The sequence below is a fragment of the Pyrus communis genome, chromosome 15, assembly GCF_041283825.1.
Source record: "Pyrus communis isolate YQ-2024b chromosome 15, ASM4128382v1, whole genome shotgun sequence".
NCBI classification, from domain to species: Eukaryota; Viridiplantae; Streptophyta; class Magnoliopsida; order Rosales; family Rosaceae; genus Pyrus; species Pyrus communis.
Window position 1 is genome coordinate 5,155,633 of NC_142579.1, and position 22,548 is coordinate 5,178,180.

The window sequence follows — 22,548 nt, forward strand, 5'->3', positions numbered from 1 at the left end:
TGATTTGATGTTAACTACATTTTACACCTTGGGGGGAGGGTTGATGATGTGGCATAATTTTTACCATCGAATGAGTTTGGAAATATTATGAATGGTTGTGGATGGAAGGAGGGCACTGGAGGGGAGGGAGATACGAAGGAAAAAAAATCTGGAACCCAAATCAAAAGGGTGTAACGTGAAATTAGTCTTAGAAATAATAAATGAATCCTTTCATCTAGCAGAAGCCATTGCCATGAGTGCCCCCTTTCTGCTCGTGGTGGTAAATTTGTAATCAATTGGCACGTAAAGAAGTCCGAGCATCATCATTCAAAAAGAGACTCCAAATTGGGGAGTGCACACAAGTACATTATGATCAATTATCAATATCTCCTCTTTACACACCTATCCAAATTGGGAAGTGATAAACATAAGACTTACCATTAATTAAAATTTGGATGTTTTTTTTATGTGAGACCTTGTCCCACTGCATGTCTCCTCCTCCTCCTCGAGCTCCATAAGATTGTGGGAGAATCGGACTGTTAAGAATGATCAAGTTCTGCAGCTGTGTCTTCCATAGGAAGTTGGGTGGTGTTTTCAGCATGCGACGTGATCGTTACAAAGAAATAAACATAAGATTTACAAATGACTTCTTAACACTAGCACATTCCTTGGCCACACATAGAAAAATTGGCCCGCGACGTGCCTAAACCACCAACCATTTTCTTTCCACGTGCACATAAATGATTCTGTTTATTGTAATTCACTATTTCAGTCTTTTAATAGTAATAACTTCGGAATTCACCCAATTTTCTCTCCTCTAGAGCAAGGCACTAAGCTGATTTTGTAGTAAACTTTTGCGAGTTGTGGGGAAAGTAGTTTTGGTTTTACACAATATTGTCCAAACCACACCTACAAAAGTTCCAAACCAGCATGAATAGAAACATGCCTATGCTTTTTTATTTTTTATACAAAGACTATATATACAGTTATAATTGGATTTTTTTTTTCTTTCTCCAAATGAATCTTTTAAGTGTTTGTTTATAATTATACACCAAGGGGTTGGTGTTACTAATGGTCCATTAATTTCCAAATTATGAAATCTGGAACTCTTAAGAATATTGTTAGAAGATCTTAGTATTTCAAAGGTCCTCTAGACTTCCTCTTATCACAGTCCCTTGCTTATTGAAAATCTTAATTTTCCCACGATCGATTTATTTCAACTCTACTACTGTTTCCTTTGGTGTCTTTATAAGAGGAATTTTGCGTTCCTAGTGAATAACTGTGCGTGTGCGTATGTTACGACAGTAAGTAGTCTCAAATATGAACAACTAACTGACCATCTTGTTGAATTACTTTTATTACTAGAGGACATATAAAGGTCCAGTAGCTTTTACGGGCTGAGTGATGGATCAGGTACAAGAACCGATCGATGGATTCAACTCAAGTAGGTTTTTGGTTTGGAACCCAAATGACATCCTCGACTTTAAGAAAATGGTAGATGGGAACGGTTCCTGGCTCAACTTTGAGCTCTTTGAAAGCATAATGATTAGGGTTCCATTCAGATGTGTCTTCATGGCAGGCTACTACTACTTTAGCTCTCGTCCCATCAGTTCCTTGCAGCGGCACCATATAAGTCCTTTTTTTTCAATTGCATGGCAATAGAAGACGGCATACGGATAGCTCATCTTATGGCACACTATAAATTCTTTGCCTGCCAGCTCTTTCACTCCAGGAGTTGTTATAGTGTACTTCTGTATCAGGCCAGCTCCTTTTTTGTCCACCTCCGTCGCGATTGCCAGAGCATTTTTTCCCAACGTGGAGGTGGCAAAGTCAATCATCGACTCTAACGAGGTGGCACACTGTTTTGCTTCATTTCTCGCGCCTTGAAGTTCACAATCTTGAATAGTATTGTTTATCATATCCGCTGCCTCAAACTCCGGTTTCACTGCGAACTTGTTGAGAATTTCTAGCAGTTTGCTTGAGCTGAAAGGGGATTAACTCTACAAATTTGGGGGACATGAAAGGTAGTAGGCCGGTCTAGAGATTTTTGAGATCCAGGGCGACGTAAAAAAATGTGCTCTCATTTCATATAAAAAAAATATTTGTTTTCACACGTAAGACATCGATAAAATTATATTTAGAAAAAAAACTTCAAACTCAATAATTTAGAAACATGGAATAATTAATTTATTTTGTATCAAGAGAAAGAAACTAAAAAACTTCGGGCTTTCAAGTAGATAGATTATGTGTTTTGTTTTCCATCTGAACTTTTAAAGTGTTTTTGTAAAAATCGTGAGTTATTTTTTCTTATTTACTAACCTCGTCAATATAAGACTAAAAAAATATTAATGTTTTTGAGTCTTTAAGGATATGTATAAGTAATGAATGAGCACTAAATTAAACCTTTTGATGACACGTAATATCATTTGCAAATTTGGTCTAAAAATTTAGCCTACTCATCACTCTTTGTTGAAGATTAGACTTGAATTGGAACGGATATTTAAAAATAGCAACCCATATAGCTACTAGCTAGTAAATAAATTACCAACCAAACAAAAATTTGTAAAAATTGAAAAAAATAAACATGCACATAGCATTTCGAACTTAGAACCTCTCGTTAATTTTAAACAACAAAAACCATTGCTTCTAATTAAACTTCTTGATCATTTAGCCAAATTTTATAAATTTATACTGTTATGAAAAGAAATTTGTAAAAATTGGAATGTAAATAAGCACACATGGTGTGACACACCCCGACCGAGATCGGAGCGTGCTGGCCGTCACACAAAGGTGACGTAGCCATGTGCACGTGCGGAAGCTAAAGTAGTAATATAAAAGTATGAATAATTAAAAACTAGCATACAAGTACTAGAATGAGTGCTAGTTAGTGCGATACAAATTCAGAGCAGGTCTATAGCAGTCCAAATAAAACGACAACAGTAGTACGCCCGAAGGCGACCCTACAATGTGGAGTGTCTGTCAGAACGCCGAAAAGCTCACAAGGGAAACCACCGCAACGGCTAAGCAACTAGAACCTGGAGGGGCGCAAAACAAAAGCGTGAGTGGGCAAAAACAATTCTTTCTAAAACCATTTACAAAATACTTTCTAACCCCTCGCCGTAAAACCTGTATACTTCCCAGAAAATAAACATATATACGTATGTGTAAACATGCAAAACATGCTCAAGGGTATACCAATCATGCTCAAGATATGCCATGCCACAATCTCAAAGTGATATGCAAGTGCTCAGGTATAACCATATCAATATCATGTAATCTGGCAGCCGGAGTCACCTAACGTGACCTGTACGGCTGCATCTAGAGCTCAAATCTCAATCTCAATATCTAAACCTGCCCACGAGTCGGAACCACCTAAAGTGGTCTGTACGACAAGCCTGGGTGTAACATATATATACGCTCTAGTGCTACGATCACGTGAAGGCTGTGCGAATAATCGCGGGTCACCTACGAGTCGGAACCACCTATTGTGGTCTGTACGACAGGCCTATGCACCTAGCTTGGATCCAAGCTGAGCGTATGGTGCGGGAGGTGAACAACACGTGAAGGACTGTGCCCTACTCTGGGCGGGAGCACTAACACCGGGGGTGCAGGTTATGAGCTCTCTAAGCATCTCTAACCACTAATTAATGCAATCGTTAATTAACGCTTACCTGGCACTTACCTATGCCTCCACAGCACCCACATATAAATATGTATATGCATGCCACTACTAATAAATGTGATGATGCATAAACGATAATAATAACATGCATGGCATACGGCAAATAACCCTTTTTTAAATCAATTTCTGGGAATATAAATGTATATAGGTATATACGGAAAACAAAAGCCCACTCACTGGTATGTAGAAGGGTCGTAGCCCCCCTGCCTCGCGTGTGCACGCTCGTCCTCTGGGTACGTGTCACCTAAATGCGAAACAACTATAAAAACGTTAACTTTAAAGCACATAACCCGTTTCTCGTAATAACTTCTCATACATTGCTCAAAATGGACACATGAATATACCAACGTGCTCTACACAACCTCAGGATCACAACCATATTTTTAAAATAATTTTTTGACCCCGCACGCGCCCCCACGCGCCAGCACAGGCACGGACCTACGCGCCCCCCACGCGCGGCCACGTGCCAGGCACACTGACAGTGTCAACAGACGCCGTCAGGAATATTCCGTTAAACTGACGGAATATTCCGTCAAATCTGACCGGATACCGTCACTGCCGTTAGGAATATTCCGTCAAACTTGACGGAATATTCCCCTTTCTTCTCCGGCCTACCCTCGCCGGACTCCGGTCGCCGGAAACTGGGAAAAACTTTAAACTTACTAATCTCCTTCGTTTCTCAACCATTTTCTATGATTCTTGGACCAAAAGAAAGCCCTAGACTAGAAGAATCACGTTGGACCACTTTTAAAGGCTAAAAATTACGAAATCTTACCTGTGCAAACAACCAAAACCGGCCAACTTCGAGTAGGACGATCCCGACGTCCAATTTCGTCCAACGAAGCACTCCGAGGCTCCTTGGGACACCACCAAGCTACCTATGAGCTTAGAAATCCCAAAAACTCAACGTATAAATTTTGCATGAACAGTACATAAATCGAGGCTTGTGAATTCGACGTGAAAACGTTGAGGTTCCTACCTGAAAATGGTATGGTTGTGCTCGCCTCGACCTCACGAGTTGAATGGTGTCCTTAGTTTCCTCGATCTGTCACGGTTTGAGGGGTAAGTGTGTTGGTCCGTACGTTTTTAGGAAGAAGAAGAAGGGTAGAGGACTCGGGAGAGAGAGAAGACAGAGGGAGAGAGAGAAGGATAGTGTCTGTGTGTGTGTGGGAGTGTGTGAGGTTCCAAACACATGCCACAACACAACAAACAACCAAAACGTGACGAAAGCACACTAGGGGTAAAATTGTAATTTCATACGTACATTTCGGTATTTCCGGGACGGGATGTCACAACCTTCCCACCTTAAAAGAATTTCGTCCCGAAATTCAAAACAACCAAATAACAACCCCTAGTGGTCAAAGAACAACCGGGGATACAAATCCCTCATCCGATCTTCTGTCTCCCACGTAGCTTCCTCAACTGAATGGTTCCTCCACAAAACCTTCACTAAATTCACTGTCTTGTTCCTCAAAACCTTCTCTTTCCAATCAATGATCGTCACCGGTTCCTCATCATACGTCAGATCTGGGTTAATCTCAAGCGGTTGAGGAGGTATCACGTGAGATGGATCAGCAACATAGTGTTGGAGCATAGACACGTGAAAAACATTATGCACTCTAGCCAACTCCGAAGGCAACTCCAACCTGTAAGCTACCTCACCAACTCGTTCGGTGACCATGTATGGTCCGATGTACCTAGGACTCAGTTTCCCCTTCTTTCCGAACCGCACAACACCTCTCCACGGTGAAAGCTTCAGAAATACCCAATCTCCGACCTCATATGTTCTGTCCGTAGCACGCCGATCCGCTAGACTCTTCTGCCTGTCCTGAGCTGCTTTCAGGTTAGACTTAATCACCTGAACATTCTGAGTAGTCTCCTCGACAATCTCTGGACCCACTAAAACTCTTTCTCCAACCTCTGACCAACATAACGGTGTGCGACAAGCTCTGCCATACAAGGCCTCAAATGGCGCCATGCCAATGCTCGAATGAAAACTGTTGTTGTAAGCAAATTCCATCAAATCCAATCTTTGGTGCCAAGCGTCACCAAACTGCAACACCGAAGCTCGCAGCATATCCTCCAAGGTCTGAATAGTTCTCTCTGACTGTCCGTCTGTCTGTGGATGGTACGCCGTGCTGTAAAGTAATCTCGTGCCCAAAGCTTCCTGGAAAGCTACCCAAAACTTCGACGTAAATCGTGGATCTCGATCCGAAACAATACTCACTGGGACACCGTGGTACTTCACAACCTTCGAAATGAACAACTCCGCTAAACGGCTCAGAGAATACTTCTCTCTCACAGGAATAAAATGAGCCGACTTAGTGAGTCGATCGACGATCACCCAAATGCCGTCAAAGCCATTATGTGTACGCGGGAGCTTGTACACAAAATCCATGGTGATATTTTCCCATTTCCACTCTGGAACGGGAAGCGGCTGCAACAACCCAAACGGCTTCTTCCTTTCTGCTTTAACTTGCTGACAAACAGCACACCTGCTCACATACTCGGCTATCTCCCTCTTCATACCCGGCCAATAATAAAACGGTCGAATGGTATGATACATTTTAGTAGCTCCTGGGTGCATGGCATAAGCCGATATATGTGCTTCATCGAGAATTTCTTTCTTCAACTCCACACTCTTAGGCACGAACATTCTACCTTCTAGCATCAACATGCCATCCGAATCCCGAACTCTGAGGTCCCGCCTCCTTCCTTGCTCTCGAGCTTGAATAAGTTCTTGAGTCTCCTGATCAGTTACTTGGGCTTCAAGCACCCGATCAACAAGTATCGGCCTAACTTGGAAATTAGCAAGTAATGCCACATCTCGATCTTCGGCTTCTAGCCTTACCCCCGTAGTACGCAAGTCCACCAAGAGAGGAGCACGACTAGCGTACAACGCATTAATACGGCCCTGTGACTTCCTGCTAAGTGCATCAGCCACTACGTTCGCACGACCAGGATGATAATCAATCGTGCAATCGTAATCGCTGAGCAACTCCAACCACCTCCGCTGACGAAGATTGAGTTCCTTCTGAGTAAAGAGATACTGGAGACTCTTGTGATCCGTAAAGATCCTGCACTTTTCTCCGTAAAGATAGTGCCTCCACAACTTTAACGCAAAAATGATAGCGGCCAACTCCAAATCATGTGTAGGGTAATTCCTCTCATGAGGTTTCAACTGCCGCGAAGCATAAGCAATCACCCTACCATGCTGCATTAATACACATCCCAAACCATTCAAGGAAGCATCGCTGTAAACCTCGAAATCACCACTATCGTCTGGGAGTGCCAAAACAGGTGCATGAGTGAGACAATGCTTCAACTGTTGGAAACTCCGCTCGCACCTATCGTCCCACTCAAATTTGACATCCTTCCTCGTTAACCTCGTCAGTGGTAAGGCAATCACCGAAAAATCCTTAACGAATCTCCGATAATACCCTGCCAAACCAAGGAAACTTCTCACCTCGGTGACGGTTCTCGGTTGCTCCCAACTCTCTACCGCTGCAACCTTCTGAGGGTCAACCAAAATACCCTGAGCAGAAATGACGTGTCCCAAGAACGCAACTTGGTCTAACCAGAACTGGCACTTGCTAAACTTAGCATATAACTGGTGTTCCCTCAACCTTTTCAACACCAAAGTAAGATGTCGAACATGCTCCGCTTTCGACTTAGAATACACCAGAATATCGTTAATGAAGACAATGACGAATCTATCCAAGTAAGGCTGGAATACTCGGTTCATCAAATCCATAAAGGCGGCTGGTGCATTCGTCAACCCAAATGGCATAACCAGAAACTCGTAATGACCGTAACGAGTCCTGAACGCCGTCTTAGGGACATCATCCCTACTGATCTTCAGCTGATAGTAACCAGACCTCAAGTCTATCTTAGAGAACACGCAAGCACCTCTCAGCTGATCGAACAAATCATCGATACGAGGCAATGGATAACGGTTTTTAATCGTCACCCGATTGAGTTGCCTGTAGTCGATGCACAGTCTCAAAGTTCCATCCTTCTTCCTCACAAACAACACTGGAGCACCCCAAGGCGAAGTACTAGGCTGGATAAATCCCTTATCTACTAACTCTTGCAGCTGAACTTTCAATTCCCTTAACTCCGCAGGAGCCATACGATAAGGAGTTAAATAAATAGGATTGGTACCTGGAATCAACTCAATGGTGAACTCTACGTCTCGATCTGGGGGTAACCCAGGTAAATCCTCAGGAAATACATCAGGGAAGTGTCTGACCACTCTCACATCCTCTATTCTGCTAGTAACAACCTCATCCAGCACCACATGAGCCAGATACCCCTGACAACCCTCAGTTAACAACTTTTTCGCTCGTAGCGCCGAAATAACGCCATATCTCACCCCACTCTGCTCACCCACGAAGGTAACCACAGGTAGTCCAGGTCGGTGAAACGTAACCACTTTCCCATAACAGTCAATGTTGGCACGATAGAAGTGCAACCAATCCGTGCCCAGAATCACATCAAAGTCCACAATATCTAGCGGGATAAGATCGGCTGACAAAGCAACACCCTCTACGATCACTGGACACCCCGGGTACACACAATCTACAACGCAACTCTCTCCCCTAGGCATAACAAACTCTAAATCATACCCTAGGGGTGTGGGGCGAGGTTGCGTCGCTTGAGCAAATGTATGAGAAATTACGGAATGTGTAGCTCCACAATCAATTAAGACTCTAGCAAAACAACCAAGAATGTTCAACGTACCCATAATCAAGTCTGGGTTGTTCTGAGCGTCCTGCAGAGAAATATTGTGAAGACGCCCCTGTCCCTGCTGACGCCCACCGCGGCCTCGGCTCGCCTGAACACCGCGTCCCTGAGCACCACGCCCCTGACTGGGCTGGCCTGACTGTCTCAAAGATCCTGCACTGCTAGTGGCAATCTCCCCCTGCTGATACTGTCCTCCCTGATACCACTGTGAACCACCCGCTGGGGCTGGAGGATACGGCATATAGCCGCCCGAATACTGGGGATAGCCACCCTGGGAATAGGGATCCTGAGGGTACTGATACTGCCCCGGAGCATAAGGGACAGCATCACCCTGATAGTGGTAAGCACCACCTCGACCCGTCTGGCCGTAACTACTAGGACCCTGGATCTGCTGGAGTGGTGCAGGCGGTGGCATAAAGGTCTGCTGTGGTTTCTGCTGCTGCTGACCCTGGGGACAATTTGCCGCTCTATGTCCCACCTGTCCACATGTGAAACAACCGTTGCTACCACGTCTACACTCACCGAAATGTCGGTTGTTACACCTGCGGCAAATAGGGGCTCTGCCTCGCCCACCATCGCCCTGCCTCTGGCCTCTAGCGCCACCAGAAAATCTACCTCCACGACCCTGCCCAGTGGCACTGAAGCCACCACTCGAAGAACTAGAACTAGCTCCACCTCTCTTGAAGCTCTGAGTCTGACGGGCCCCGAGCGATGCCTGACCTTTGCCTTTGTCATCTTTCTTCTGGTTGCCGTCCTTCTCTTCATCAGTATCGCTCGACATATTCTCGGAGTCCTCGATCCTCAGTAGTATCTCATAGAAGTCCCGATAAGTCTCGCTGTGGACCGTAGACGCCATAGAACGCCACTTCTTCCTGGTGCCCAGACGGAAAAGACGGAGCATCTCCGCCGGATTACCAGCGACATCAGGGTGATAACGGGACAAGTCCGTAAACTTACGGTAGTACTCATTCGCTGACATCTTCCGCTGTTTCAGTTCGGAAAACTCCTGCTTCTTGCGGTCAATGTACTCAGGGGGTACATATCTTCTCCTAAACAACCCCGTAAACACGTTCCAATCAATCCTCTGATCCGGAGTCAACCTACGAAGCTCCTGCTCCCACCAAGCTGCCGACTCCGTATCTAGAAACCAAGCGGTCGTCTCGACCCACCTCTCCATAGGCAAGTTCCCCTGATTATGCAGCACCCGGAAAGTCTTCTCTATGTGTTCTAGCCAGCGCTCTGCGCTCTCGGGTCCCTCATTGCCCTTAAACTTATCCAACTTCAGATTGTACATGGTCTCCAGAGGAGTCCTCTGGGGAGGGCGCATCACTGCCTGAAGGGCTGTAGCAAAAGCTTCCCCCAACTGAGTAATATCGGGGAACATAGGCTCAGAAGAGCGACGGGGTTCCCGACGAGGCGGCATAGTTCTGACAGAAGACACCAAAATTATTAGAATACTCACAAGGACACAGGACTGCCAAACCTAGGCTCTGATACCAAACTGACACACCCCGACCGAGATCGGAGCGTGCTGGCCGTCACACAAAGGTGACGTAGCCATGTGCACGTGCGGAAGCTAAAGTAGTAATATAAAAGTATGAATAATTAAAAACTAGCATACAAGTACTAGAATGAGTGCTAGTTAGTGCGATACAAATTCAGAGCAGGTCTATAGCAGTCCAAATAAAACGACAACAGTAGTACGCCCGAAGGCGACCCTACAATGTGGAGTGTCTGTCAGAACGCCGAAAAGCTCACAAGGGAAACCACCGCAACGGCTAAGCAACTAGAACCTGGAGGGGCGCAAAACAAAAGCGTGAGTGGGCAAAAACAATTCTTTCTAAAACCATTTACAAAATACTTTCTAACCCCTCGCCGTAAAACCTGTATACTTTCCAGAAAATAAACATATATACGTATGTGTAAACATGCAAAACATGCTCAAGGGTATACCAATCATGCTCAAGATATGCCATGCCACAATCTCAAAGTGATATGCAAGTGCTCAGGTATAACCATATCAATATCATGTAATCTGGCAGCCGGAGTCACCTAACGTGACCTGTACGGCTGCATCTAGAGCTCAAATCTCAATCTCAATATCTAAACCTGCCCACGAGTCGGAACCACCTAAAGTGGTCTGTACGACAAGCCTGGGTGTAACATATATATACGCTCTAGTGCTACGATCACGTGAAGGCTGTGCGAATAATCGCGGGTCACCTACGAGTCGGAACCACCTATTGTGGTCTGTACGACAGGCCTATGCACCTAGCTTGGATCCAAGCTGAGCGTATGGTGCGGGAGGTGAACAACACGTGAAGGACTGTGCCCTACTCTGGGCGGGAGCACTAACACCGGGGGTGCAGGTTATGAGCTCTCTAAGCATCTCTAACCACTAATTAATGCAATCGTTAATTAACGCTTACCTGGCACTTACCTATGCCTCCACAGCACCCACATATAAATATGTATATGCATGCCACTACTAATAAATGTGATGATGCATAAACGATAATAATAACATGCATGGCATACGGCAAATAACCCTTTTTTAAATCAATTTCTGGGAATATAAATGTATATAGGTATATACGGAAAACAAAAGCCCACTCACTGGTATGTAGAAGGGTCGTAGCCCCCCTGCCTCGCGTGTGCACGCTCGTCCTCTGGGTACGTGTCACCTAAATGCGAAACAACTATAAAAACGTTAACTTTAAAGCACATAACCCGTTTCTCGTAATAACTTCTCATACATTGCTCAAAATGGACACATGAATATACCAACGTGCTCTACACAACCTCAGGATCACAACCATATTTTTAAAATAATTTTTTGACCCCGCACGCGCCCCCACGCGCCAGCACAGGCACGGACCTACGCGCCCCCCACGCGCGGCCACGTGCCAGGCACACTGACGGTGTCAACAGACGCCGTCAGGAATATTCCGTTAAACTGACGGAATATTCCGTCAAATCTGACCGGATACCGTCACTGCCGTTAGGAATATTCCGTCAAACTTGACGGAATATTCCCCTTTCTTCTCCGGCCTACCCTCGCCGGACTCCGGTCGCCGGAAACTGGGAAAAACTTTAAACTTACTAATCTCCTTCGTTTCTCAACCATTTTCTATGATTCTTGGACCAAAAGAAAGCCCTAGACTAGAAGAATCACGTTGGACCACTTTTAAAGGCTAAAAATTACGAAATCTTACCTGTGCAAACAACCAAAACCGGCCAACTTCGAGTAGGACGATCCCGACGTCCAATTTCGTCCAACGAAGCACTCCGAGGCTCCTTGGGACACCACCAAGCTACCTATGAGCTTAGAAATCCCAAAAACTCAACGTATAAATTTTGCATGAACAGTACATAAATCGAGGCTTGTGAATTCGACGTGAAAACGTTGAGGTTCCTACCTGAAAATGGTATGGTTGTGCTCGCCTCGACCTCACGAGTTGAATGGTGTCCTTAGTTTCCTCGATCTGTCACGGTTTGAGGGGTAAGTGTGTTGGTCCGTACGTTTTTAGGAAGAAGAAGAAGGGTAGAGGACTCGGGAGAGAGAGAAGACAGAGGGAGAGAGAGAAGGATAGTGTCTGTGTGTGTGTGGGAGTGTGTGAGGTTCCAAACACATGCCACAACACAACAAACAACCAAAACGTGACGAAAGCACACTAGGGGTAAAATTGTAATTTCATACGTACATTTCGGTATTTCCGGGACGGGATGTCACATGGTGTTTTGAACCTAAGACATCCTCATTCATTTTAAACAACAAAATCACTAGTTCTAGTTAAATTTATTTGTCACTAAACCAAATTTTATAAATTTATACTCTTATAAAAACATATATAAATATATCACCCTAATAATTTTGATGCCCCCAATTTTTTTGGGTCCCGGACGGTCGCCCTGCCCGCACTAGGCCTGTGCCGAGCCTATGGTACTTGAAGAATTTCCTGCTAAGAGGTAATTCATTGTCGTGCCAAGATGAAGGTCTTCTCTAAGAAGAAAATTGCTCGGGTTACATTTTCAAATGCATCCTTTGAGTATTTAAATGGAGGATTCCCATATGCACCATTTGAGTATCTAAATGAAGCATTCTCATCTGCACCTTTTGAGTATTTAAGAGCGTTCTCATCTGCATCTTTTGAATAAACCCAGTTCTCTTCCTTTTGAACTTAGTTGTAAGGATAACTCCCCATTTGCCAACACTAATGAAGTCTGCGGAAATTTTCGCATCATAAATCGAAAACAAGTTAGATATGCAGCAGCCAGCACTCAGTAGGGAGTCAAACATTTTTCGAACTTTACCCTAAGCTCTTTTTAAGAAAAACCAGAAAAAAAATGAAATGAAATTTTCAAACGAAAAGGTGTGCGCGAAAAAGAATGGAAATACATACCAATTTGCTTTACATGCTAAAGTTGAACAAAATTGAACTAACATGACGAAGTTGCAACAAAATTAAAAATGTTGCAAGAGCGAAAATGAAAATTCGTGCAAACGGCAAATATATGTACTAACCGGGCATGACGAGTTGGCTGAGAGATTTCGGCATTGGTGTGTTTGGAAGGACGGAGTTCCAGTAAAGTTGAGGTGGTGGTACAGGTAAGGCAGCAACATGACTTCCCACCATTGCGAGCTGCATGCAACATTTGAGCTCTCATTAGTAAGAGATATATAGCGAAAGTGAGAAAAACTAAAATCATGTACAAAACTACAATTACAGAGCTCACTTACAGTGAGAAAAACAAAGAATCTGGAGAGGAGGAACCCCATTAAGATTGACTCAACAAGTTTTGTGACACAATTGAAAATTATTGGATGACGAAACAATAGCAGATGGTATTTATAGAGGAGAGAAATGCTTACGACACTTTTAGCAGGATTCTTGTCACCTCATAATTTGCATTAATTTTTGTGCTACCATTTTAAAATATTATGTAAAAAACATGAAGTGACATAAAATTCAAAAAGAGTCATTTTTGAAAGAGTTTACGTAACATTTCTCTTATAGGGGAAGTAAGAAATGAACTACTAAAATTGTTGTTACCAAAAAAACTACCAAAATTTAATGGGATTAGGTGTAAAGGGAACCGGATCCCCTCCGAACACAAGAGAACTGAGCATACTCATCAAATGATCCAAGCCATTGAAATTTGATTCAACGGCTACAAACATGAGATCCTCTAAAATGATAATAATTGTAGCCGTTAGATCAAATTTTAATGGTCCGGATTATTTGATCATTAGGTTTAGTTTCTTTGGATCCGAAAGGGATTCGGTTCGGTGTAAACCATGCAAGTCCATTCCATTGCCTCAAGTAAAGTTCCTCCAGTAAGATGAACCCAAAAACGTTGAGCATGCGGTGCCCCGAGGAAACATTTCGTCTTTTTAAATTGTACTTTTATGGGGAAATGGAGAATTTAATTCAGTGCACTAATCTAAGTTGCATTTTTTGCCTTTTAGGTCTTTTACACTTGTTGAAGTGAGTCTGATATTTATATATGCGAATTAGATATCGTAATTCTGATTTGTGTTGCACTACTATCACATTGATGTGAGTTTGATACGAGGTTTTATATATTAAATGAGGACCTATCTACTCTTTTTTTTCTTCTTCTTTTTTTTTATTTTTTATAATTGACTACTTATTTTCTTTATCTCTCTTATTATTTATTGTATAAATATCGCACTCATACGCCAATATATTGAACTCCAAAATAAGAATCACTCTCATAATACTCAGATTTTTCGACCAATTGTAGGAGTTTGATTCTTATTTTATTAGTATCACACTTCGTTTTTTGGTCTAGTGTGTAAGGCCTTAAGTTGTATTTTTGTAAGAAAAATGAAAATTTAAATTCCGTATTGCTGTAGTAAATAATATATACTTTGGAGAAGGAAAAGAAAGGGACGGATGAGAGAATGGGTTCAATTGTTTAACTTGATTGATTTCCCTTTGGTCTTGCTTTTATTTATACTAATCATGATGAACTTTTCTTGCCCTCCAGATAATACAAATCATACAAGAAAAAAATCTTCTAAATCCTATAGGACTCCTACATCTAGTTCACACAATCACATTCCTATAATAATATTGACTGCAACACTGTTCCTTGAGCATGTAGAACTAGAGAAATGGTCGCATAAGGTCTTCGGGCAAATGTGGAAGTATTTGATGAAGCCTTCTTGTTAGGCACATGCAATGCATATGAGGAAATTTTATTTAAACTCATATAACTTCAGTCTACACCATCAATTTGTGGTTGAGCAAGATTTGCCAAACATTTGATTAGGTGTCCAAATACAACTTTACAATATTTTAATCACCAACGATATTCCAGCTCACCTCATCAAGGACATCTAACTTGACAAACATAAACCTCCGGAAAATAAATATTATTTGATAAAACAAATGAACCACCGTCATTTCGTGTGAGTGGGATGTATTCCCTTCCACGGAACCAAACGCAGCCTTTAGCATTAGTCCTCCTCCTCATGAATGATTCTACATGTCATGAATTTACGGATATATTGTTACGGTAACGAAAATACATTATAATAATAAAATAAAAATATACGTAAATTTAAAAATTTACATATACACCACTAGAGGAACATATCCTCTCCATATTTGAACCATTCGGATCCTGTGGACCTCCCTACCATTGGAATTAGATTCTTTCTAGAGATCCCGCGGATCAATTAATAACAAATGTTTATAAAAAATCGTGTGGCCAGTTTTTTCTTTTTTATATTTTTCATGTAAAATGAGGTTGTCTTACTGTTGAAGATATAAAAAACAAAAAAAAATTGTGGTTGAACAATTTTTGACGAACAGTTTGTATTAATTGATTCCTAGGATCCCAGTGAGGAGATCGGAGAGGATCCAATTCTCCTACCATCACTCACTTTCCCCGACCCAATTCCCACTGCATATTTCCCCGACCTTCAACCCCTCCCATTTTTTTTTTCTTTCTTTCTATTTATTCGGTACTGCTTTGTCGAAAAGAAGGTAAGGATGTTGAGGAGAAAGAGAGATGAGAAAGTTAAAGAAGAAGACTGATCTCAGCCGTACTATTTTAAGCGAGCAGCTGATATTATTTGGTTTGTAAAATTCGAAATGTTCGCATTAGGAGAGGATCTGCTTTGTTTCTACCAAAGTACTTTTCTGATTTTCTGATATTAGAGAGAATAAAAATTCATGTAAATTATTTTATTATTATTAAAGTACGTCGCGTATTGGTATATATATGTAATACAAATTGTATCCCCCTTCCGCTTCGAAAACCATATCCCACAAAAAAAAATATATATATATATATATATAATAAACTATTTTAAAAGATAGAAAAACACCGGAAGAAAACAATAATATCAATAACTTACTAATTTAATATCAACAACACAACAAATAAACATTGATGATATATATTGATTTGATGTTAACTACATTTTACACCTTGTGGGGGAGGGTTGATGATGGAGCATAATCTTGACCATCGAATGAGTTTGAAAATATTATGAATGGTTGTGGATGGAAGGAGGGCACTGGAGGGGAGGGAGATACGAAGGGAAAAAAAATCTGGAACCCAAATCAAAAGGGTGTAACGTGAAATTAGTCTTAGAAATAATAAATGAATCGTTTCATCTAGCAGAAGCCATTGCCATGAGTGCCCCCTTTCTGCTCGTGGTTGTAAGTTTGTAATCAATTGGCACGTAAAGAAGTCCGAGCATCATCATTCAAAAAGAGACTCCAAATTGGGGAGTGCACACAAGTACATTATGATCATTTATCAATATCTCCTTTTACACACTTATCCAAATTGGGGAGTGATAAACATAAGACTTACCATTAATTAAAATTTGGATGTTTTTTATGTGAGAGACCTTGTCCCACTGCATGTCTCCTCCTCCTCCTCCTCCAGCTCCATAAGATTGTGGGAGAATCGGAATGTTAAGAATGATCAAGTACTGCAGCTGTATCTTCCATAGGAAGTTGGGTGGTGTTTTCAGCACGCGACATGATCGTTACAAAGAAATAAACATAAGATTTACAAATGACTTCTTAACACTAGCATATTTCTTGGTCACACAGAAAAATTGGGCCGCGACGTGCCTAAACCACCAACCATTTTCTTTCCATGTGCACATAAATGATTCTGATTATTGTAATTAACAGTAATAACTTCGGAATTCACTCAATTTTCTCTCCTCTAGAGCAAGGCAATAAGCTGATTTTGTAGTAAACTTTTGCAAGTTGTGGGGAAAGTAGTTTTGGTTTTGCACAATATTGTCCAAACCACACCTACCAAAGTTCCAAACCAGCATGAATAGAAACATGCCTAGGCTTTTTTATATTTTATACAAAGACTATATACAGTTATAGTTGGATTTTTTTTTCTTTCTCCAATTGAATCTTTTAAGTGTTTGTTTATAATTATACACCAAGGGGTTGGTGTGGTCCATTAATTTCCAAATTATGAAATCTGGAACTCTTAAGAATATTGTTAGAAGGTCTTAGTATTTCAAAGGTCCTCTAGACTTCCCTTTATCACAGCCCCTTGCTTATTGAAAATCTTAATTTTCCCACGATTGATTTATTTCAACTCTACTACTGTTTCCTTTGGTGTCTTTATAAAAGGAATTTTGCGTTCCTAGTGAATAACTGTGCGTGTGCGTGTGTTACGGCAGTAAGTAGTCTCAGATATGAACAACTAACTGACCATCTTGTTGAATTACTTTTATTACTAGAGAACATATAAAGGCCCAGTAGCTTTTACGGGCTGAGTGATGGATCAGGTACAAGAACCGATCGATGGATTCAACTCAAGTAGGTTTTTGGTTTGGAACCCAAATGACATCCTCGACTTTAAGAAAATGGTAGATGGGAACGGTTCCTGGCTCAACTTTGAGCTCTTTGAAGGCATAATGATTAGGGTTCCATTCAGATGTGTCTTCATGGCAGTCTACTACTGCTTTAGCTCTCATCCCATCAGTTCCTTGCAGCGGCACCATATAAGTCCTTTTTTTTCAATTGCATGGCAATAGAAGACGGCATGCGGATAGCTCATCTTATGGCACACTACAAATTTTTTGCCTGCCAGCTCTTTCACTCCAGGAGTTGTTATAATGTACTTCTGTATCAGGCCTGCTCCTTTTTTGTCCACCTCCGTCGCGATTGCCAGAGCATTTTTTCCCAACGTGGAGGTGGCAAAGTCAAATCATCGACTCTAACAAGGTGGCACACTGTTTTGCTTCATTTCTCGCGCCTTGAAGTTCACAATCTTGAATAGTATTGTTTATCATATCCGCTGCCTCAAACTCCGATTTCACTGAGAACTTGTTGAGAATTTCTAGCAGTTTGCTTGAGCTGAAAGGGATTAACTCTACAAATTTGGAGGACAAGAAAGGTAGTAGGCCAGTCCAGAGATTTTTGAGACCCGGGGCGACGTAAAAAAATGTGCTCTCATTTCATATAAAAAAATATTTGTTTTCACATGTAAGACATCGATAAAATTATATTTAGAAAAAAAAAACTTCAAACTCAATAATTTAGAAACACGGAATAATTAATTTATTTTGTATCAATAGAAGGAAACTAAAAAACTTCGGGCTTTCAAGTAGATAGATTATGAGTTTTGTTTTCCATTTGAATTTTTAAAGTGTTTTTGTATAAATCGTGAGTTATTTTTTCTTATTTACTAACCTCGTCAATATAAGACTAAAAAAATATTAATGTTTTTGAGTCTTTAAGGATATGGAAAAGTAATGAATGAACACTAAATTAAACCTTTTGATGACACGTAATATTATTTGCAAATTTGGTCTAAAAATTTAGTCTACTCATTACTCTTTGCTGAAGATTAGACTTGAATTGGAACGGATATTTAAAAATAGCAACCCATATAGCTACTAGCTAGTAAATAAATTAACAACCAAACAAATATTTGTAAAAATTGAAAAAAAATAAACATTCACATAGCATTTCGAACTTAGAACCTCTCGTTAATTTTAACCAACAAAAACCATTGCTTCTAATTAAATTTCTTGATCATTTAGCCAAATTTTATAAATTTATACTGTTATGAAAAGAAATTTGTAAAAATTAGAATGTAAATAAGCACACATGGTGTTTTGAACCTAAGACATCCTCATTCATTTTAAACAACAAAATCACTAGTTCTAGTTAAATTTCTTTGTCACTAAACCAAATTTTATAAATTTATACTCTTATAAAAACATATATAAATATATCACCCTAATAATTTTGGTGCCCCCAATTTTTTGGGTCCTGGACGGTCGCCCTGCCTGCACTGGGCCTGGGTCAGGCCTATGGTACTTGAAGAATTTCCTGCTAAGAGGTAATTCATTGTCGTGCCAAGATGAAGGACTTCTCCAAGAAGAAAATTGTTCGGGTTACATTTTTAGATGCATCCTTTGAGTATTTAAATGGAGGATTCCCATATGCACCATTTGAGTATCTAAACAGAGCGTTCTCATCTGCACCTTTTAAGTATTTAAGAGCGTTCTCATTTGCATCTTTTGAATAAACCCAGTTCTCTTCCTTTTGAACTTGGTTGTAAGGATAACTCCCCATTTGCCAACACTAATGAAGTTTGCGGAAATTTTTGCATCATAAATCGAAAACAAGTTAGATATGCAGCAACCAACACTCAGCAGGGAGTCAAACATTTTTCAAACTTTACCCTAAGCTCTTTTTAAGAAAAACCAGAAAAAAATGAAATGAAATTTTCAAACGAAAAGGAGTGCGCGAAAAAGAATGGAAATACATACCAATTTGCTTTACATGCTAAAGTTGAACAAAATTGAACTAACATGACGAAGTTGCAACAAAATTAAAAATGTTGCAAGAGCGAAAATGAAAATTCGTGCAAACGAAAAATATATGTACTAATCGGGCTGGACGAGTTGGTTGAGAGATTTCGGCATTGGTGTGTTTGGAAGGACAGAGTTCCAGTAAAGTTGAGGTGGTGGTACAGGTAAGGCAGCAACATGACTTCCCACCATTGAGAGCTGCATGCAACATTTAAGCTCTCATTAGTAAGAGATATATAGAGAAAGTGAGAAAAACAAAGAATCTGGACAAGTTTTGTGACAGAATTGAAAACTATTGGATAATGAAACAGTAGCAGATGGATTCTATATTTATAGAGGAGAGAAATGCTTACAAGACTTTTCAAATTAGGACTCTTGTCACCTCATAATTGTTGGAGAACAATTCAGAAATAGATAAAAAATAACAGAAATAAACAAAACTTGAAATTCTAATATTTTATTAACCAAAAATACTTGATGTGTAGAATGAAATTATACAATAAATACAGAAACTAATATAAGAATATTAATGATACTAACTTGATCACATAAGATAGAGGCTAGCATAAAAGCCATATCCTTTGAACAGTATTTTCGTTCCACTCTTGTGCTTGTGGTTCTACAACGTCTGCTCGATCAAGATTCAACTACCTAATTCTACAACCCGCACTGAATTCTAGAATTCTAGCGAATTTGCTTTGTGTGCTTACTCTCTGGAAATTTCGTACGGAAGAAAAAGAGGAAGAAAATATAATCTCACTTGGATATTGTGATTGGAAATATATAGGCTATTTCACACCCTTTCAAATACATGTTCAGTGTATTTGAAAGTACACAACTCTTTCTAATAGTTGTGTCTTTTGATCAAAATGTTTTTAATTAATAAATTAATTAAAAAACTTAATCCGAAAATTTAAAATTAATGAATCTAATTAATTTTAAATTCCAAGGCCCCAAGTGCCCTGTCTTGATTAAATAATATTAATTGTATTTAGGGTATATTATATTCAAGCCTAATCCACACAACCATAAGGCACAAGCCTTCAATTCATTTCCAAATGGTCCAAAGTTCTAATTACTAAGAATAAGAAATAAGCCTATATAAAGGCTAGTGAAAAAAATACTGTTGCCCAATGTGGAACAAGAGGGTCTCAAACTCCTACAATAATTTGCATTGATTTTTGTGCTAATATTTTAAAATATTGTGTAAGAAACATAAAGTGGCATAGAATTAAAAAATAGTCACTTTTGAAAGAGTTTACGTAACCTCTCTCTTACCGGAGAAATTTTTAGGTGTACCGGGTACACCAAAAAATTTTGGTGTACCCTCACTCATAAATCCTCACTTATCCCTCACTTATTTTTCAATAAATAAATAAAATCAAATTCTAATGAGTGAGGGTACACCTAAAAATTTCTCCTCTTACAGGGGAAGTAAGAAATGAACTACCAAAATTGTTGTTACCGAAAAAACTACCAAAATTTATTGGGATTAGGTGTAAACGGAACTGGATCCCCTCCGAACTCAAGAGAACTGAGCCTACTCATCAAATGATCAAAGTCATTGAAATTTGATTTAACAACTACAAACAGGAGACCCTCTAAAGTGATAATAATTGTAACTGTTTGATCAAATTTTAATGGTCCGAATTATTTAATTCTTAGACTCAATTTCTTTGGTCCGAAGGGGATTTGGTTTGGTATAAACCATGCAAGTCCATTCCATTGCCTCAAGTAAAGTTCCTCCATTATGATGAACCCAAAAACGTTCAGAATGCAGTGGCCCGAGGAAACATTTCGTCTTTTTAAATTGTACTTTTATGGGGAAATGGAGAATTTAATTCAGTGCACTAATCTAAGTTGCATTTTTGCCTTTTAGGTCTTTTACACTTGTTAAAATGAGTGTGATATTTATATATAAGAATTAGATACCGTATTTCTGATTTGTGTTGCATTATTATCACACTGATGTGAGTTTAATTCGAGATTTTATATATTAAATGAGGACCCTACATTCGAGATTTTATATAGAGAGATGAGAGAATGGGTTCAATTGTTTAACTTGATTGATTTCCCTTTGGTCTTGCTTTTATTTATACTAATCATGATGAACTTTTCTTGCCCTCCAGATAATACAAATCATACAAGAAAAAAATCTTCTAAATCCTATAGGACTCCTACATCTAGTTCACACAATCACATTCTTATAATAATATTGACTGCAACACTGTTCCTTGAGCATGTAGAACTAGAGAAATGGTCGCATAAGGTCTTCGGGCAAATGTGAAAGTATTTGATGAAGCCTTCTTGTCAGGCACCTGCAATGCATATGAGGAAATTTTATTTAAACTTATATAACTTCAGTCTACACCATCAGCTTGTGGTTGAGCAAGATTTGCTAAACATTTGATTAGGTGTCCAAATACAACTTTACAATATTTTAATCACCAACGATATTCCAGCTCACCTCATCAAGGACATCTAACTTGACAAACATAAACCTCCGGAAAATAAATATTATTTGATAAAACAAATGAACCATTCCGTCATTTCGTGTGAGTGGGATGTATTCCCTTCCACGGAACCAAACGCAGCCTTTAGCATTAGTCCTCCTCCTCATGAATGATTCTACATGTCATGAATTTACGGATATATTGTTACGGTAACTTAAATACATTATAATAATAAAATAAAAATATACGTAAATTTAAAAATTTACATATACACCACTAGAGGAACATATCCTCTCCATATTTGAACCATTCGGATCCTGTGGACCTCCCTACCATTGGAATTAGATTCTTTCTAGAGATCCCGCGGATCAATTAATAACAAACGTTTATAAAAAATCGTGTGGCCAGTTTTTTCTTTTTTATATTTTTCATGTAAAATGAGGTTGTCTTACTGTTGAAGATATAAAAAACAAAAAAAAATTGTGGTTGAACAATTTTTGACGAACAGTTTGTATTAATTGATTCCTAGGATCCCAGTTTGGAGATCGGAGAGGATCCAATTCTCCTACCATCACTCACTTTCCCCGACCCAATTCCCACTGCATATTTCCCCGACCTTCAACCCCTCCCATTTTTTTTTTCTTTCTTTCTATTTATTCGGTACTGCTTTGTCGAAAAGAAGGTAAGGATGTTGAGGAGAAAGAGAGATGAGAAAGTTAAAGAAGAAGACTGATCTCAGCCGTACTATTTTAAGCGAGCAGCTGATATTATTTGGTTTGTAAAATTCGAAATGTTCGCATTAGGAGAGGATCTGCTTTGTTTCTACCAAAGTACTTTTCTGATTT

General features: G+C 40.0%; 2 long non-coding RNA genes and 2 pseudogenes across 4 annotated transcripts; all 4 read right to left on the reverse strand.

The window, feature by feature from the left end:
• Positions 1–1,419: 1,419 nt before the first annotated feature.
• Positions 1,420–1,967, reverse strand: LOC137727321 (BURP domain protein RD22 pseudogene; annotated as a pseudogene).
• Positions 1,968–2,847: 880 nt separating this feature from the next.
• On the reverse strand, positions 2,848–4,710 carry LOC148690416 (uncharacterized). 2 transcript variants are annotated; one of them, XR_015957086.1, is made up of 4 exons: positions 4,641–4,710; positions 4,437–4,546; positions 3,839–3,905; positions 2,848–3,014 (listed from the first exon to the last, which is right to left on the reverse strand). It is a non-coding gene; the product is annotated as an uncharacterized LOC148690416 (long non-coding RNA). The 2 variants fall into 2 exon arrangements; XR_015957087.1 differs by having other exon boundaries at positions 3,839–3,920.
• Positions 4,711–10,033: 5,323 nt separating this feature from the next.
• LOC148690417 (uncharacterized) lies at positions 10,034–11,896 on the reverse strand. Of its 2 annotated transcripts, none has more exons than XR_015957088.1 (4): positions 11,827–11,896; positions 11,623–11,732; positions 11,025–11,091; positions 10,034–10,200 (listed from the first exon to the last, which is right to left on the reverse strand). It is a non-coding gene; the product is annotated as an uncharacterized LOC148690417 (long non-coding RNA). The 2 variants fall into 2 exon arrangements; XR_015957089.1 differs by having other exon boundaries at positions 11,025–11,106.
• Positions 11,897–17,240: 5,344 nt separating this feature from the next.
• On the reverse strand, positions 17,241–19,442 carry LOC137727311 (BURP domain protein RD22 pseudogene; annotated as a pseudogene).
• Positions 19,443–22,548: the final 3,106 nt, after the last annotated feature.